This window comes from Hyalella azteca, unplaced genomic scaffold (genome assembly GCF_000764305.2).
Source record: "Hyalella azteca isolate HAZT.00-mixed unplaced genomic scaffold, Hazt_2.0.2 contig15776, whole genome shotgun sequence".
In the NCBI taxonomy this organism is placed as follows: domain Eukaryota; kingdom Metazoa; phylum Arthropoda; class Malacostraca; order Amphipoda; family Hyalellidae; genus Hyalella; species Hyalella azteca.
In genome coordinates, this window is record NW_025945615.1 from 612,973 (window position 1) to 632,847 (window position 19,875).

Here is a 19,875-nt window from a genome sequence, read left to right on the forward strand (position 1 = left end):
GATTAAAATAAATTTGTTGGAGAAGTCATAGAAATTACTAGTGATAAAGGATAATTTGTAAAATGCTGAAAAATGTGTTGCGAATAAAGTTGTGCCTGATCCAACGTCTATTTAATAAATAAAAGTGAATGTGTTCAAATTATGTTAATGTCCAGCAAGTCTTTACGTCTCATTACTTCGAGTTGAATATCTTTATTTTCTTAGCATAAAGAACAATAATCAATTGATTAACATTCATTGCAGTGAACCCTTCATCTCACAGTCAATAAAATTTATGAACAAGCTTTGGTCAGATTCTGACCAAAACATTAATGCAGTCTCTCATCGATCAGTTGGTCCACTTCAAAACTTTCGTTGGTCAGATGGACGAAAAAGTTTTATTCTCTAAATTTAACGTAAAATCAAGGCGCGTCAAACTGCAGAAGCTCCTCAGCACAGCCACAAACTCGGCGCTCATTTTCTGCTGACGCGGCAGTTTTGCGGGCAGTGATTTCCCGTATCCGAGATAACAAAACTGAAACTTTTCTGGCCCAACGAGCGGTGATTTTTCAGAGAAATGAAGCGTGGTGCTGCCTCACTGGTCATCTTTGACAGCGGCTTCAATTATAATTTAAAGTTTCTATTTTGTATTATAATTATTTTTCCTGAACACATTAAAAACACAGAAAATAATATGAAAATTTTCCATAAGGTTAATTTTTGGCAGTAACTGCGTTGCTAGGCAATATGGAATCATGACAAAAAACGCAATGGAATCAATAATTTACTGTGGTTCAGGTGTTCAATTTCTTACTGATAAAATAAATATTCCAAGTTCCGGACAAAGTCGCGCATGAAGGTAAATCTAAAATCTGTGCAAATAATAAATTTTAGAATTTAGCTTAGCCTTAGCTTAATTAATTTATTTTATTTTATTAACATATACTGCCATAGAAAAAGTATCATTGCGGCATATTGGTGGATTAACTTTGGTGAAGTTTCTGCAGTTAATTATTAACACCAACCTCAATGAACACCAGTTATCTCACCCTCAATAATTCTGTTGACGCTAATATACACATCTAAAGTGTTCAAAATCGTGGTCCAATATATGTATATACAATAAATGATAAAATAACCAAAATAATAAACATTATACGTATAATTATTCAACAAACTAATGTAGGAAAATCACTCCACTACAGGGGATCAGTTCAGAAAGGAGCAGGTGCATGAACGTTGTAAGGTTCAGGTGCCGAGTAGACAGCCAAGATTGATGGCTGCATTTATGGCGAATGAGCGAGAATAATTCAAAAGGAAAAAAAATGTAAGGAGTTCTTTATGGAAGGAAATAAAGTAAAGAAATTCACAAACATTATTTGATGAAGATAAAATGAAGATAAATTTGGTTATGGTTCACTTCAACGATGAACGGAAAATTCGAAATAAATGAAACAGAATATGCATTTATTATTTGATGAAGATAAAATGAAGATAAATTTGGTTATGGTTCACTTCAATGACGAACGGAAAATTCGAAATAAATGAAACAGAATATGCATTCAATTTTGATGAATATTGAGGGAGATTAAGAGAGGGAAAACCGATGAAAAATTGGTAAAGAAAAAGAAGGACAACGAAAAAGTTGTGAACGAATAAGGAGATTAAAAATATATCACGGTAAAGACATTTTAAATAAACGGGTAATGATTAGAAGGGAGGAACACTAATCATATGTTAAATGAAGCAATGTAAATTTAGACGAAGTGATGAATAAGTGACAACGCAGTAATAGAGAAGAAACGTAAAACGTAAAAATGAGCTCATATCATATAAATACGGAAATGAGGAGAAATGAAAACGGAGAGGACAAAGGAAGAATAAGAACGGAGAGGACAAAGGAGAAATAAGAACGGAGTGGACAAAGGAGAAATAAGAACGGAGGGGACAAAGGAGAAATAAGAACGAAGAGGACAAAGGAGAAATAAGAACGGAGTGGACAAAGGGGAAATAAGAACGGAGTGGACAAAGGGGAAATAAGAGCAGAGAGGACAAAGGAGAAATAAGAACGGAGAGGATGGACAAAGGAGAAATAAGAACGGAGGGGACAAAGGACAAATAAAAACGGAGAGGACAAAGAAGAAATAAGAACGGAGGGGACAAAGGAAGTGTGAGGGTAGGAGGGGACATTGCTGGACGCTGATAGATGGACTCCAATGGCCGACCATTCATGCAGATGCTACAGATTTCGCCCAATTCTCGGCTCAAGAGAAATGTGCTCCTCAATTGCAGGAAAGAAATAGAATTCTCGGCAGGAGAGAGGCCCTGGAATGTATTCAGTAATTTGACCAACGTTTCCGACAAATAAAAATACCTAGGGTAGCTTCGCGTCCCGGTGAGACCGACCGCAATGCCTGGAAAACGGCTAAATAAAAACATGGACACTTTGTAAATCATTAAACTGTAATTTAAAAATTCATATAGAGTATTATATTGAAGATACACAATATTCCAGTTTTACTTTCCTTGTATTGAGGACCTTTTTTAAGCGATCAAATACTCGTGAATCGGAGTTGACTTAGAACAATATTACATTTATCAGGTACACCAGTACATTTACATTCTCTACATATCAACGATGAATATTAAAAAAATCAATAGAGTGCCTTCATCACGTAATTTTTTAACTTGTCCAATGATTTTATATATGGTTTACATTTGAAACCGAAAAATTTCATACTTTCACTAGCATGTCCAGAAGTTTGAGCTAGAAAAATATGCTGACTGAATTTCCATAGGAAGAACAACAATAAATAAGTTCAATAGGATTTGGGTCAGAAAAATAGCGAAAGTCTTTGCTGAAACATCTCGTAAAAATCTCTGTGTTGGCACGAAGATCTCGATATATACTTTTTATACGCTAAATTTTTACTTTACATTATATTCAGCATAGTTTGGTTGTGCGATAAAAAAAAATGAGCTCCCTGCTGAACAAGATTAGATATTACTTTGGAATTTTAATTTGAAACCTACTGAAGGCTAATTGCAGGAAGTTACCATTAAGAGTAACTTAAATATTCGATGCAATTACCGTAGACTTTTTTCAGACAAACTCAAGTCTATTATCAACATACTAGCTTCACTATGAGGCGATCGAACATCAGCAGTTCGACATCATTTTCAGGGGTAACATAATAGACTTTGATTGTAAAGTACACAGTAATTTTGAATAATTCTTTTGTTTTAAAGCAAGTAATAACTTACATCTGAGATTATAAGAAAATGCATTGTAATGTGATAACAATTATTTTTCGTGTATAAAAAATTTACAATTATAAGTGAGGCCGATAATATAAATAAGGGAGAATTATTACATATAATTCAAGATGAGCGAACAAAAATATCTATATATCATATTTTGTAGACATGGCAATCGTATTTTCATTCGCGAATTGAACTGCTGAAAAAGAATTGTATTTGGACAATGCCAGAATTTTTCCGACATCCAACGAAGAATTGAATGCTAAAACGAACGTAATTTAAGTATTGACATGATACAGTCAGGCTTGAATTGAAGAGAGGAGTTTGCTAGAGTTTCGGTATTTATAAAAGGAGCGACTTTAATCAGGTAGAGCAAATAATGGAGGAGAGCTGGGACTTGGAGAGGGTCTGAATGGTTGGTTGAGAGCAGCCCTTACATTTGTGGCTGATTGAACCCTCATACACTTAAGGGGCTGGTTGAACCTCCATACACTCATGGCTGATTTTCGCACAATTTGACAGATTCAACAACAATTGTGTGTACGTTAACATACTTTAAAAATCCTTTCACCCAGAATACAATAATTCTGGACGGTTAGTCAGTTGAAGAAGTCAGTTGAACAATGAACGGCGTGAATAATTTAAAGTCAATTTGTTAGTGAATTTAGTTTGTTATGTGAAAAATTCAAAAAGGATCAGACTGCAAATTAAATCTGCAGTAAGTACTTTCAATCGAACCTTAAAATTTAATTGACAATAATTTCAAGTGTTAAAATTACACCTTCAAAATATAAATAGTTTTTTATATTTATATATCATAAAGTCTCAACACTTATACTCTAACTGACATTAATTTGAATATTATCATGTAATTTCATGTTGTTCATTTCGACAAACATGAATTTTTTAGAAGAAGTTTCTACATTTCATACTTATCACATATGAATTAATTTTGCAGCATAATGTAATATATGAGGTTTGTGAAGTAGCATAGTTATAAAGTTTCAATTGATAAAACGTGTGAGCCAAGCTTAAAAAATCAGAAACAAACCGTAATAAATTAAGTAATGAAGACCTTACATTGAATATTTCCTGATTTTAAGAATATTTTCTGGTTTAGCAGCAGATTTTTTATGAAATTATCAAGTTTAAAATTATCTTGATGATATCAACTTAAAATTAGCCCAATTCAACTTTGTTCTGTCTCACCTGGATACTAATTTTTCAAAGGTCAACCGCTGTCAGGCCAGCCAGCTTCAACTAAATGATTAATAGAAATAAAAAAACTACAATTTTTAATTTTAGTGGCATAATGTATACTTTGAGACTTTATACAAGAAATTACTTATCAGATCTATAAAGCTCTCACGAGTAGTCTAAAAACACTTTCATCAAGCATTCATACCGCGAATGCAATGCCTAGGAATCCTCTTACTAAGCAGCTTATCATATTCAAGAGAAGACATAGAAGCCTCAAACAGTAACAGGATTCACAGGAGTTCTAAAGGGCCAGACTATACACTCAGAAAACCAACTGGGTTATATTGTACAAATAGCGACACGTTTTTTTACCCACAGCACGAGCAGAAAGCAGACGTAGCAGTGATACGCCCTTTTGACAGGCCAAACATTAACAGGATGACCCACAAAAACGCAAAAGGTGGGTCAGTCTTTGGACAACGTAATACATTTCTCTGGGTATAGGAGTTCTCAGAGACTGAAGAACAGAGCCGATATTTGCTTCTAATTGAGAGAGGCGTTCACAAATAACTACCTAGTCTTTTGTGTTCAAATCTGAAAGGATTAAAGAGAGCTGGCAAACATAGCTCCAGTGTATTTTATTTGACAATTGTATGGTTTGGGAATGTGAAATGCAAGATTTATTCATGCATAGACATTTTTACGCCAGGCAAATGGATTTTTAATGTGAAAATGCAAGCAAGGTAAAAGAGGTGAACGATGGATAGCTTTTCATCGAATATAACGATGAAAAATAAGTTAATATTTCAATTGAATACATCAGCCAGATAAATGCATGTAATTTAATGTTTATGAACTAGATATAAAAACGCTATTTGAAACATTCATAAAGTCAGCATGGAAATGCTAAAATGAACCTATCTATAAATGAATGAATGTTTCAAAAGACACATGAAAAAAACTATGTTTTAATAAAAAAATGCGAATCAATAATAGATAGACGAATAGATATTGTAATTTTTCGTGAAATCTAAATTGAAAAATCTAAGCAATAATGAAAAATATTGTTATTATTATAAGCAAAAACATGTGCATGAAAAAATCTAAGCAATAATGAAAAATATCATTATTATTATTATAAGCAATAAACATAAGCAACAATAAAAATAATAGAAATTCTCATACAAACTAACATGATCATCTATCTATTCTTCCGAGCATATATTAAAAATATTATAAATGATCTGCGAAATAGTTCACCATTATATTGTTATTTTTAAACAGCTATTATTGACAGAAGTAACATTTTAAGGCTGAAGTATCATTTTATAAACAGCTTCATATTATATGGACAATGATAATTTTAATTTTTAAAACCTTTTTCATTTGCTTTTTGTTCAACAATTTATTGATTTTAATTTTAATTTAATATCTATTCTTTTAACTTCATTTTTTATTAATAAAAATTTTATTTTGTAAGGTTTTTAACAAGAATAAGTTTACCTTTCAATATTTTTATTAATTTATCAACCATTAACAGGAAAATGATTATTTTACTACAGAAGTGACATATGGGGAGCGTCGCCCCGAGGAGGGGCCCTGGTGGTACAGTAATTATATGGCCGGCGGTGTGCGAGCAATAATCGCTTGTAATTAAGTCGTAGTCTTTTTAAAGCTCCTTTATAATTGGCTTCACCGCGCGCCCCGGCAGAGACGAGAGAAATGAGCCTCGTTCTCAGCTCCATGCAACGCATGGGCTCGTACACTGGACTACTCGGTGGTATAAATGTTGCAATAATCTGAAAAAGCTAATATATTAATAATAACAATAATAATAATAATAATAATAATAATAATAATAATAATAATAATAATAATAATAATAATAATAATAATAATCTAAGTTCCAATTTAAAAAAGTTGTTGCGGCAAGAGTACCAATGCATGGCAAAGAGCTCCCAATAAGGCTTTTACGTTCAGTTGAAATAATAGTTTCCTTCAATTAAATTCAGCGAATTAACACTAGTATCTTAACAGTCGATTTTTTCTTAATAAAAATGATGGCATAGGTAAAATGGATTGTGAGTAATGGTGGCTCAATTCCCCTAGTATTTAAATCAAGATTTCATGAAGCAATATGATGCTCTGAATGTGTAGGCACCTCGAGCAAGCAAAAATGAAGTAAATATTGTAGGTGGACTCAAAATGAATTTTCCGTGGTGCCGGCTGTTTTGAATTTTCCGGCTGTTTTCAAATTAATTTTCGTTTTGAAAATGAAATGAATTTTTCGGCTGTTTTCCAAAGTAAAACAATAAAGAGCGAAATTTTGAGAGGTGAATTCACTATGCACAGTTGAATAATACCGTTAAATAAAAAAAATGCTTACTAGTCTAAAAATTAGGCAAAAATCAAAAGCTATTCATTATTGCACAAACACCAACTTTACTGCCGCTTCCATGATAAAAAATATAATGAAAACGTCCTAATGATACAGGTTCGGTACGGAACTAATCAATTATCAAGCTTGTTTTGAGCAGCACTTGCCTCTTCCAATTTAATAATAATAATAATTATAATAATAATAATAATAATATTAACAATAATAATAATAATAAAACGCTATGTTTCAATCTAAAAAAAATGATTGCGGCTACAGTGCCAAAACATGGCAAAGAGCGCCGTATAAGGCTTTTACGTTCAGTTCAAACATTAGTTTCCTTCAATTTATTTTAGCGAAAAATGTGACCACCAGTAGTATCTTAAAAGTCAATTGTTTTTTCTCAATAAAAATGATGGCATAAGTAATAAGGACTACGAATAATGGCGGCTCAATTTCCTTAGTGTTTAAAACAAATTTTCACCGAGCAATGCTGTTCTGAAGGTGTAGGTCCCTCATGCGAGCATAAATTAATAAATATTGTAGATGATCTCAAAATAAATTATCCGTGGTGACAACATGATAAATAAAGCCAGAGCAGCCGGCTGTTTTCCACAGTAAAACAATGAACAGTGAAATTAGAAAAGGTGAATGCACTACGTAAGCACAGTTGAATAATAAACACTAAAGTTACTTTAAAAAATGTTCACTAGTTTAAAAATTAAGGAAAAAATCAATAGGTATTCATCATTGCACAAACACCAACTTTACCACCGCTTCTACAATAAAAAATATAATGAAAACGTCCTAACGATACATGTTTGGTACGGAAACTAATCAATTATCAAGCTTGTTTTGAGCAGCACTTGCCTCTTCCAATTAACGCAGATTACACGCGAAACTTTCCTGGAAAATAACTAATTTTCACCTGCTTAACTGAACTGCATCTCAACTTGATTGCAATGATGCTTTGTTTTTATTTCCCTTAAAATATTCTATCATTTGTCAAGTAATACTGAAGGCCAGTTTTTATGAATTCCCATTTGTCGAGAAATTTTCCGTGGGTTTATTGATTACCAGAAAAAAAATATTTAAAATAGTTAGGGTCCCATTGCTACACAAACGAAGAAGTCAGCAGTAATTGTAATTAGAGTAGCAGTAATTGAAGCAGAACTAAAGAAAACGTTTATTAAACGTTATTTCAATGAAATAAACACGCATTAAACGCTGTTTCATCGCCATTTGGAGGGATCGTACTCGTAAACGTAATAGATAACACAGCTGCTGGTAATATAAAGAAATCGTTCATGATTCGCACAGCGAAACTCGAGCAAAGGGAAACAGATTCTTGGAAGAATCCTTGATGGGTTTTGGGGGGCGCAAGTTGGCGACACAGAAAATAACTTATCGGCAACTAGAGGAGGAAATTGTGAGGCCTTCTCAAGTGTGCAGCTGGAAAATGTCGTCAAAATTGTTCGTTTTTAAACATGGGATGATATAACCGAATAAGTCGAGCATATTACCGTCAAAGTTACACTAAACGCAATTATTTAAATAAACAAAGAAAACATTAATATAAGTATGATTCTCAAGAAGAGAATTACTTATGATCGTAGAAAATAACTAAGGTGATTGAACGATCCATAAATTGAACGATCCATAAAGTGATGAAATGAGAAGGTTAGGACACGCCAGATTTGGACGAGATGTTCCATTAGTCAGTCTAGTATATGTAGTTGAATTAATATGAATACTTAGGTGAATCATTATGAATATTAAAGAAATTCACCATTAATGGTTGAAGTCTATCACCAGCTGCACGTTCGTTACGAGCACATGGGAACGTTTTCAAACATGACCGCTCAAATCAACAACTTTTGTGAATATGATCACTCAAATTAGCATTTTTCGAGCATGGCGCATCAAATCTCGAAGCAAAAAATGTTAGAAACATGAACCCGATCTCCAGTGTGGATGAGGGTTTATTCGAAACTGCGGAATGATTCCAATAAAGCTCAATATTCTCGTCCAACTCTACGGTACTGTCAGGTTAAGTAAAAGCTATTTGCTTCGTACGCCAATTAACAAACCTGGCAAGAAACTCGTATTGCGGAGACCCTGCAACGGCGGGCCATTTCATTTCCTTATTTCCTATCTAGCAAGGATAGGGTAAATATTTCCTCGCTTGGCTGCTACGATAGATTTCCCGAGACCAATCTTGGTGCCACGGACTCTTTCTTTCGTAACGAAAATCTTTGGCCGGCTGATCGTTGGCCACTGACGGTTGACCGGCGGCCATAGATAAATAACTAATCTATCTCAGATCTTCACTCCCGAACAAGAGGATATGGCGGAAAAAGAACGTGTTTCTTTATTCGAAAACTGGCAGAACAACAGGAGTCCAGGTGGTATCCATGTCTTCCTTAACTATGCATCGAATAGTTCTGTTCACGAATATAACAAATACTACAAAATATTGATTTACTTGAAATATATTCATCCGTGTAAAAGAGTGCGTTGAATAACTTAAGTAGAATAAATTAAGCATTATTTGTGTGGATTTATGAATTATTTTAGAAAATTTGTGTGTATATTTGTGTGTTAAAAGATTGGCACTGTTAATAATGTGATTTTTGTTGAACGGGGTTGAACTGAAAATATAATTCAAGTTTAATTTATTGTCTTGTCTAACTGATAATGTGAGATATTGATTGAATAATTTTTTCTAATAAATCGTATTTTGAATTTTTAGTTTCATTCATAAGTCATTCATGGAGACGGTTACTTTACTGAAGTCATCGTAGTAATACAGTAAAGGATGGAATTCTATTATGACCGCCTAAACATTTTCTATTGGTTCACACGAATGAAAAATAAATTGCGGTTTACATGAATAAAATTCTGCATGGTAAAATTTAGTTTAGAGTTTTCTGACAACCGATCGATGAAAACCTGGAATTTGACTCGATAGGAAATTTTTTATGAGTCTTAACAGATCCGTGATAATAAAGTATGGAAATCCTCATTCAACTTATGGAGGAAATACTAAACTTTCACCGTCGTTCTAAATCGAAATGATGAGAAATACCAGAAATGGTATTAGAACTGTGAATTTTGGAAATGAAATACATGTTAGTGGAGTTTAGTTGAAATAGTTAGTGGAGTCAATCATAATGGCATTTTTATAAAGAATTATTGAACTTGGATATGCCATGACTTCGCCGGCTTCGGCTACTCAGAAATGTTGATTGGAAGGTGGAATTTGAGTCGAATTCTCCAATTGGCTTTCCGGAATTTAATTTTCGAAAAAACTGTGACAAATCCTGATGAAACTTGGAAAAAATTCACATATTCACTTTATTCACAGCAGATAGCCGAAACATAATTTTGTATTGCGAAATTAACACTTATTTTGTTGCTGCTCATTGAAGCCGCAGAAGGGAGAGCAAAACTTCTGAAATTTTGTTAAAATCTCAGCAAACTTACGATCGATATCCTCTGAAAATCATGTGCCCGTGCATGTGATTTAAATTACAAGGGTTAAAATGAAATAAAATTAAATTAAATTAATTAAATACCCTCAAATTTCAAGGAAAATCGCATAGAGCGCAATTATAACAAAACAAAATAATTAACAAATAACTAATTAGCGGCGAATAAAATCGCGCAATATAGGTATATTTGCCCAAAATTTCATAGACAAACTTGCGAGATTATTGAATATTTTAGAGAAGGTAATCACCTAAAGCTGATGATGTAAAGCCTATTGACAAGAGAGGTCAGCGTTAGCACAATTGATATACAGAATAATATTTTATTAATAATAATAATTAATAATAATTATTTGATAAGGGTGCGCCACAGAAACTTACTTATTTGAAAGGTCAATAAAAACAAAAGTACTTCAGTTATTGTTTTAAATTTTTTTTATTCGAGAAAACAGTATCACAAATTTTTTTTCATACAGTTTTGAAAATTAAATCTCATAAATGACGGCCTCCATTGCGCATAAACTAATGAAGTCGCTTTTTTCATAATGGTTTCCACTCTATGCAGCATATCAATCGGTATTTTGGCAATGACAAGGCACAGGCCCTTGGGAGGCTCAAGTGGCCCTCATTTAGAGGGTAGAGAGGCCTCTGAATATGCCTCAGAAATTCTGAGCAGTTATGACAGTGCGGAGCAAAGTTTGAATAGTTCATTGGAAGCAGGGGATCTATTGCAACATTGCCAGTTTATTTTTTCTTTATACAGACTTCGCTTATAAGTTTTTAATTTACTTACTCATAATTTTTAATTTATTTACTTATAATTTTGAATTAAATTAAATTAAATTTCCACAATTTATCTATCCAACTCGTTTTGCCTCAATTATTTCAGCTGAATGTATTTACGCGTTCCCATAAAATGAACAATCTTCGCTTACAGGAATTAGCTTGCACGGTAACATCGTCTCGGGCTGATATCATCCTATGCATTTCTCTGTTGTTTGCAGCCTGTTATATTATTCATGTTATATTATTCCTGATATATTTTCCTGTTATATCATTGCCTGTTATATTATTCAAGGAACAGAGGCCTGATCCTGGTTTCATCAAGCTCGAGCTTCACCAATTAAAGCTCGTCAGAATACGCGCANGAGTTTCAATCAATACCGAAGAACAGGTTGACCTGCAACTCCTCTTCATTCATTCAATGTTGCTCATGTTTATTCATGAATTAATTGGTTGAAGCGTCGATCAAACTTTAGCAGAGTGTAGGGGATGCGTGGCGCTGGCGGTACAGCAGTTGTGTTGTTTATGAGCAGATGATTATTAACTTCAATAATCATTAATTTGCTAATGGGTATGTTAGATATTGTGAGAAAATTGATGTTTAGATGCAACTAAAATCTAAATTTAAAATAAACGATACGAGATGTATGGGGACGAAATAAATAAATGTGGCATCACTTAAGGAAAATAGCTACCCTGAAACTTGTTAGTATCTTGTATAATAACTGTTCCAATAGCGCTCTGACTTGCGGAAAGAGAGGGAACGATGATGGGAGAGGGAGAGACAGGGAACGATAGTGGGAGAGGGAGAGAGAGGGAACAATAGTGGGAGAGGAAGAGAGAGGGAACAATAGTGGGAGAGGGAGAGAGAGGGAACAATAGTGGGAGAGGGAGAGAGAGGGAACAATAGTGGGAGAGGGAGAGAGACGGAACAACAGTGGGAGAGGGAGAGATAATAATAATAATAATAATAATAATAATAATAATAATAATAATAATAATAATAATAATAATAATAATCTAAGTTCCAATTTAAAAAAGTTGTTGCGGCAAGAGTACCAATGCATGGCAAAGAGCTCCCAATAAGGCTTTTACGTTCAGTTGAAATAATAGTTTCCTTCAATTAAATTCAGCGAATTAACACTAGTATCTTAACAGTCGATTTTTTCTTAATAAAAATGATGGCATAGGTAAAATGGATTGTGAGTAATGGTGGCTCAATTCCCCTAGTATTTAAATCAAGATTTCATGAAGCAATATGATGCTCTGAATGTGTAGGCACCTCGAGCAAGCAAAAATGAAGTAAATATTGTAGGTGGACTCAAAATGAATTTTCCGTGGTGCCGGCTGTTTTGAATTTTCCGGCTGTTTTCAAATTAATTTTCGTTTTGAAAATGAAATGAATTTTTCGGCTGTTTTCCAAAGTAAAACAATAAAGAGCGAAATTTTGAGAGGTGAATTCACTATGCACAGTTGAATAATACCGTTAAATAAAAAAAATGCTTACTAGTCTAAAAATTAGGCAAAAATCAAAAGCTATTCATTATTGCACAAACACCAACTTTACCACCGCTTCTACAATAAAAAATATAATGAAAACGTCCTAATGATACAGGTTCGGTACGGAACTAATCAATTATCAAGCTTGTTTTGAGCAGCACTTGCCTCTTCCAATTAACGCAGATTACACGCGAAACTTTCCGGGAAAATAACTAATTTTCCTTGGCGAGTAAAAATAACATATCAAGAGCAGTGCAAATAACGCGATGCTGCTCGAACTGAGCTATTCGGTCTCGGTAATTGGCAAACGAAACTATTTAAAGTAAATCTCTGCTCCATGCACGGGAAATTTTTATAAAAAAAAACAAACTGCTAGGTATTCATTAAAATATTTCAGTCAATAACTCGCGGTGAAGCGGACATCGTTACCTAATTGCCTTGTTATCCTAGGGAACAATACCAATTAACTCCTGTATAAAATTGCTCAACTTTACATAAGATTATCGTTTGCATATTTATTTTACTCAATTGTCGTTTAAAGTTAGCATCACTGCTAAAAGGAAACAAAATGCTTGAACATAACTTCTCGAGAAAATACATCCGTTCAATATGGTTGATGACTTTGAGAAGAAATACGTGAACTGAATATTGGTAAAAATTGTATGCAAGAAACTGCGATTTACAGCATTCCTATATAAGATAAGTAATCACCAACACAGCATATGCAGAAATATTTCGTGTAAACAATTCCGTTTGTAAGTCCAACTGCCGAATACAGGCTGTCTGTGCTGCCGAAAATCGCAATTAAAATATAAAAAATTATGAATATGAAGGCATAACACTCGTATACAGATCTGAAGTTCTCCATAACACGCACGAATAGCGGCTAATCAATAATCATATACGTTCACCGATAAACACTCGGTAATAAATTCAACGTAGCTTGAGGCACTTTCGAGAAGTTCAGAGCCTGCGAACGTAACTTCCATCCACTGTAAAGCCATTAAATGCTTCACTGAACAATATTCTAACTATATATTAGCAACGTCGGAAAGTATTGAATTAATGTTGCATGAAGAAATGTTTTTTCAGGATATCATTTAACTTAAACAAATTCGTTTTTCATGCCACAAATATATTAATTCAAATACCATAGAGTGGAACAAAGCAAACATAAAGGAAATAAAGCAGTTAGAAGAGGAAATATAGCATCGGTAGCCAGCAATAAACGCCTTGTCGGCTTCATGTACAAGCGTGTATGCAGAAGCTCGATCGCAGTAAAGTAATAAATAATGGATTTCAAAAGCTTTTATTAATTTGGCAGAGAGCAATTTTCTGGCTGACAGTCGAGATGCATGACATGGCTCAGGTGTACGGGGCTGGCGGGAGGGGTTGTAGAGAGGGGCTGAAGAGGGGAAAAGTGGGGCTAGAGTGGGGCTATATAGAGTGAGGCTATAGAGTGGGACTAGAGTGGGGCTATAGAGAGGGGCTAGAGTGGGGCTAGAGTGGGGCTATAGAGAGGGGTTGTAGAGAGGGACTGAAGAGGGAAAGAGTGGAGCTAGAGTGGGGACAATGAAGAGAGGAGGTACGGCGAAATTTAGGGATATTATTGCAGATCTATCATTATCTTCACTGGTGTTTCTGCTGCACTAAGTTACGTTTTATCTAAATTTAGGTGCTAAAAATGAGAAATCCAAATTAAAAAAGCATACTCAATTTGCTTTAGGGATATTATTGTGTATCAAGGGTAGAACAGTTTGAGATTTGGCGAGGCGAAGTGGAGTTAATAATAATAAAAAGGGGTGATAATTAATACAGAAATATGAATACCATTAGATGACACAGGAAACACGAATGCAGTTAACAAAGCGAGACATTAAATCTGATAACTTAAATTGAGTTAAGGAAATAAGAATGCTGGGTTTGAACGTGATCCCTTTTTAGTTAATGACCCAGAGAAAAGTATTTGGCTTTTATATATAATGAATGTAGTGCGTATGAGCAAATTCATTTTAGAATCAACGAGAATAAAGTTCATTAAGTCAATATAAAATGCGGTATTGACTTAATATTTAATATTTTATTTAATGAAGATATTAAAACATTGAAATATAAATCTAAATAGTAGAGTGCAACTGACCAAATAAAGTAAATGAATGAAAAAACGAATAAAAAGTGAATTAATAGCTATAATTTGGTGGCCATTATACATATTGTAGAGGCTTAGGTTCAGGCGCTTATTAAACATTGAAAAAGCAATTTGAATAATAGAGTGCAACTGACCAAATAAAGCAAATAAATGAAAAAACGAATAAAAATGAATTCAAAACTATAATTTGGTCGGCATTAAACATATTATAGAGGCTTAGCTAGGTTCAGGCGCTTATTAAACATTGAAATAGCAATTTAAATAATAGAGTGCAACTGACCAAATAAAGCAAATACATGAAGAAAACGAATAAAAGTTGAATTCATAACTATAATTTGGTCGGCATTATACAAATTGCAGCGGCTTAGGTTCACGCGCCTACGCCGGTAAAAGGATGAGTGAAGGGACCGGTCCCAGCGACGTCCTCAGGAGCTTTGGGCTGCGGGGGGTGAAGGTCCCCACGGGACGCAGCAATTGACAGCGCAAATGTCCCTAAATTGTCATGCGATTTTCAGGCGTCCCGCGTCCCCGACTGACGGCATCCTATCCGGGGGGGGGGGGGGAAGCGTGAGGAAGTAGGAGTTATACCTAATTTATTAACTAATAAGTCTGGCCGCAGAAAGACTTACTAGTTATTAAATTTGCTCCTGCGTGGGTAAGAAGATTTAGATGACACTTCAGTGACATGATGTGCCAGTCCCACAACCGTGTTAATAGTGATAATAAAGTTTATTTTTCTGGAAATTAATGATTAATTCCAATCGAAGAACGATTGTTGGTTACTCGGTGAACATCACTGAACACAAAATTTTCATGTGAACTCTAGACGTAGAGACCATAGATAGATAGGTCTCAGCTAGGTGTGAGTTTTAGAATAGAAAGTTAAAGGGAGAAAACGATAAATTAAAATAAAGTCGTCGTAGAACTCGTAAATGAAATTATCATATTAAGAATCCATATGATATTGATTTCTTGCATTATTACAGGTCGTACTGTGATAATACACGTATAAAACTAGTAAACCCAGTCCCCGTAGCAGCGAATGTACCGTTACTTATCTGTAGCATCGCAGAGACCTCATGCCGCGGCGACAGACGAGCGCCAGAAATTCATTATTTTTATGGCCGCAAGACAATCTTGTGCTTGTGAACTGCGGTACTTAACACAGCAGAGGGTGAATACAGGATGTAATGTTTCTCTATCACGCAATAATAATTCAACTCCAACGTATGTATCGCCCTTACTCAACTCCAACGCACACCCCATACTTGTCCAACTGCAACGCAGCCCTGCTTAACTGAACTGCATCTCAACTTGATTGCAAGGTTGCATTGTTTTTATTTCACTTGAATACTCTATTATTCGTTAAATGATGCTGAGAGTTGGTTTTGATTAATTCCCATTCGCCGATAACTTTAATCAATATAATAATCAATAACATTCGCCCATTATTGATTAAAAGACCAAAAAAATAGTTAGGGTCTCACACGAAGAAGTCAAAAGTAATTATTTGAAAACCTATACGTAATGCAGGCGTCAACGATCAAAAGTGAAAAAAACATTTATTTAACGTTATTTCAATATATAAACAATAATAAACAACAATAATAAACGCTGTTTCATCGTCATTTGGAGGGAACGTACTAAACGCCAGCGTAATAGATAACACAGCTGCTGGTAATCAGAAGAAATCGTTCATGATTCGTACAGCGAAACTCGAGCAAAGGGAAGCAGATTCTTGGAAGAATTCTTGATGGGTTTTGGGGGGCGCAAGTTGTCGACACAGAAAATAACTTATCGGCAACTAGAGGAGGAAATTGTGAGGCCTTCTCAAGTGTGCTGCTGGAAAATGTCGTCAAAATTGTTCGTTTTTAAACATGGGATGATATAACCGAATAAGTGGAGCATATTAACGTCAAAGTTACACTAAACGCAATTATTTAAATAAACAAAGAAAACATTAATATAAGTATGATTCTCAAGAAGAGAATTACTTATGATCGTAGAAAATAACTAAGGTGATTGAACGATCCATAAATTGAACGATCCATAAAGTGATGAAATGAGAAGGTTAGGACACGCCAGATTTGGACGAGATGTTCCATTAGTCAGTCTAGTATATGTAGTTGAATTAATATGAATACTTAGGTGAATCATTATGAATATTAAAGAAATTCACCATTAATGGTTGAAGTCTATCACCAGCTGCACGTTCGTTACGAGCACATGGGAACGTTTTCAAACATGACCGCTCAAATCAACAACTTTTGTGAATATGATCACTCAAATTAGCATTTTTCGAGCATGGCGCATCAAATCTCGAAGCAAAAAATGTTAGAAACATGAACCCGATCTCCAGTGTGGATGAGGGTTTATTCGAAACTGCGGAATGATTCCAATAAAGCTCAATATTCTCGTCCAACTCTACGGTACTGTCAGGTTAAGTAAAAGCTATTTGCTTCGAGCGCCAATTAACAAACCTGGCAAGAAACTCGTATTGCGGAGACCCTGCAACGGCGGGCCATTTCATTTCCTTATTTCCTATCTAGCAAGGATAGGGTAAATATTTCCTCGCTTGGCTGCTACGATAGATTTCCCGAGACCAATCTTGGTGCCACGGACTCTTTCTTTCGTAACGAAAATCTTTGGCCGGCTGATCGTTGGCCACTGACGGTTTACCGACGGCCAGAGATAAATTACTAATCTATCTCAGATCTTCACTCCCGAACAAGAGGATATGGCGGAAAAAGAACGTGTTTCTTTATTCGAAAACTGGCAGAACAACAGGAGTCCAGGTGGTATCCATGTCTTCCTTAACTATGCATCGAGTAGCTCTGTTCACGAATATAACAAATACTACAAAATATTGATTTACTTGAAATATATTCATCCGTGTAAAAGAGTGCGTTGAATAACTTAAGTAGAATAAATTAAGCATTATTTGTGTGGATTTATGAATTATTTTAGAAAATTTGTGTGTATATTTGCGTGTTAAAAGATTGGCACTGTTAATAATGTGATTTTTGTTGAACGGGGTTGAACTGAAAATATAATTCAAGTTTAATTTATTGTCTTGTCTAACTGATAATGTGAGATATTGATTGAATAATTTTTTCTAATAAATCGTATTTTGAATTTTTAGTTTCATTTATAAGTCATTCATGGAGACGGTTACTTTACGGAAGTCATCGTAGTAATACACTAAAGGATGGAATTCTATTATGACCGCCTAAAAATTTTCTATTGTTTCACATAAATGAAAAATAATGTGTTATTCACATGAATAAAATTCCGCATGGTAAAATTTCTGTAAAATTCTATCTTCTGTAAATTGCATGGTAAAATTCTAATTCACATGAATAAAATTCTGCATGGTCTGACAACTGATCGATGAAAACCTGGAATTTGACTCGATAGAAATTTTTTTATGAGTCTTAAAAGATCCGTTATAATAAATTATAGAAATCTTTATTCAACAAATACTTACGGAGGAAATACTAAACTTTCACCGCCATTATAAATCGAAATGATGAGAATTACTAGAAATGGTATATGAGAACTGAAGTTTGTAGATGAAATACATGGTAGTGGAGTTTTTTTCAATCCTAATGGCATTTTTACAAATAATTATTGAACTTGGAAATGCCATAACTTCGTCGCCTTCGGCTATTCAGAAATGTTGAATGGAGGGTGGAATTTGAGTGGAATCCTCCAATTTGGGTTTCCGGAATTTCTTTTTAAAAAACTGCAATAAATCACGATCAAAATAAAAAAAATCACATATTCACTTTATTCACAGATGATAGCCGAAACATAATTTTTTATTGCCATATTAACACTTATTATGTTACGGCTCATTAATGCGGCAAATGGAAGAGCAAAACTTTTGAAATTTTGTTAAAATCTCAGCAAACTTACGATCGATGCTTTCAGAAATCATGTAACCATGGACATGATTTAAATTACACAAGTTTAATACAATTACCTTAAATTAAATCAATTAAATACCCTTAAATTTGTAGGACAACCAAACAACACAACAAAATAATTACAACACAACACAACACAAAATAATTAATTAACGGCGAAGAAAATCGCGCAATATATATTTGTCCGAAATTTCATCGCCAAACTTACCAGATTATTAAATATTTTAAAGAATGTAATCACCTAAAGCTGATCATGTAAACACTATGAACATGAGAGGTCAGCGTTAGTACAAGAATTGATAATATTTACAGAATTATTGATAATATTTGCAATATTTCACAAAGTAATAGTTATAGGTATATTTATTTCATGAAGCCAATTATAAAGTTAATATTTTAATTAAAATGTATTTCGGGGATTATTTAATACCCCCAAAATTAATATTTAATATTTTATTCTTTTATTGGAACTCAAATTTTACTCCAAATGGCAAACATGATTTTACATCACATGAGTAAATTGCTGTAAACACAAGTAATTTGAAAACTAAACATGAAACTTGAGAGGCCGAGAACGAGAAGGCTGCTGAGGCACAGGCCCTTGGGAGGCTCAAGTGGCCCTCATTTAGAGGGTAGAGAGGCCTCTGAATATGCCTCAGAAATTCTGAGCAGTTATGACAGTGCAGAGCAAAGTTTAAATAGTTCATTGGAAGAGGGGGATCTATTGCAACATTACCTAGTTTATTTTTATTTTTTGTACAGACTTCGATTACAAATTTTTTATATGTACATTAAATATTTTTCTCTCCAAATAAATTTCCATAATTTATCTATCCAACTCGTTTTATCTCAACTATTTCGGCTGAATTATATATCCGCGTTCTTATAAAATAAACAATCTTCGCTTTCAGGAATTTGCGCGCCAGGCAACATCATCTCGAGTTATTATCATCCTATGCATTCCTCTGTTGCTTGCAGCCTGTTATGTTATTCCTGTTATATTATTCCTGATATATTATTCCTGTTATGTTATTCCTGTTATATTATTCCTGTTATATCATTGCATGTTATATTATTCAAGGAACAGAGGCCTGATCCTGGTTGCATCAAGCTCGAGCTTCACCAATTAAAGCTCGTCAGAACACGCGCAATATTATTGCTGGATCTCCAAGCGTTTCTTGCGACGGCAAATAGAGAGGTAAATGG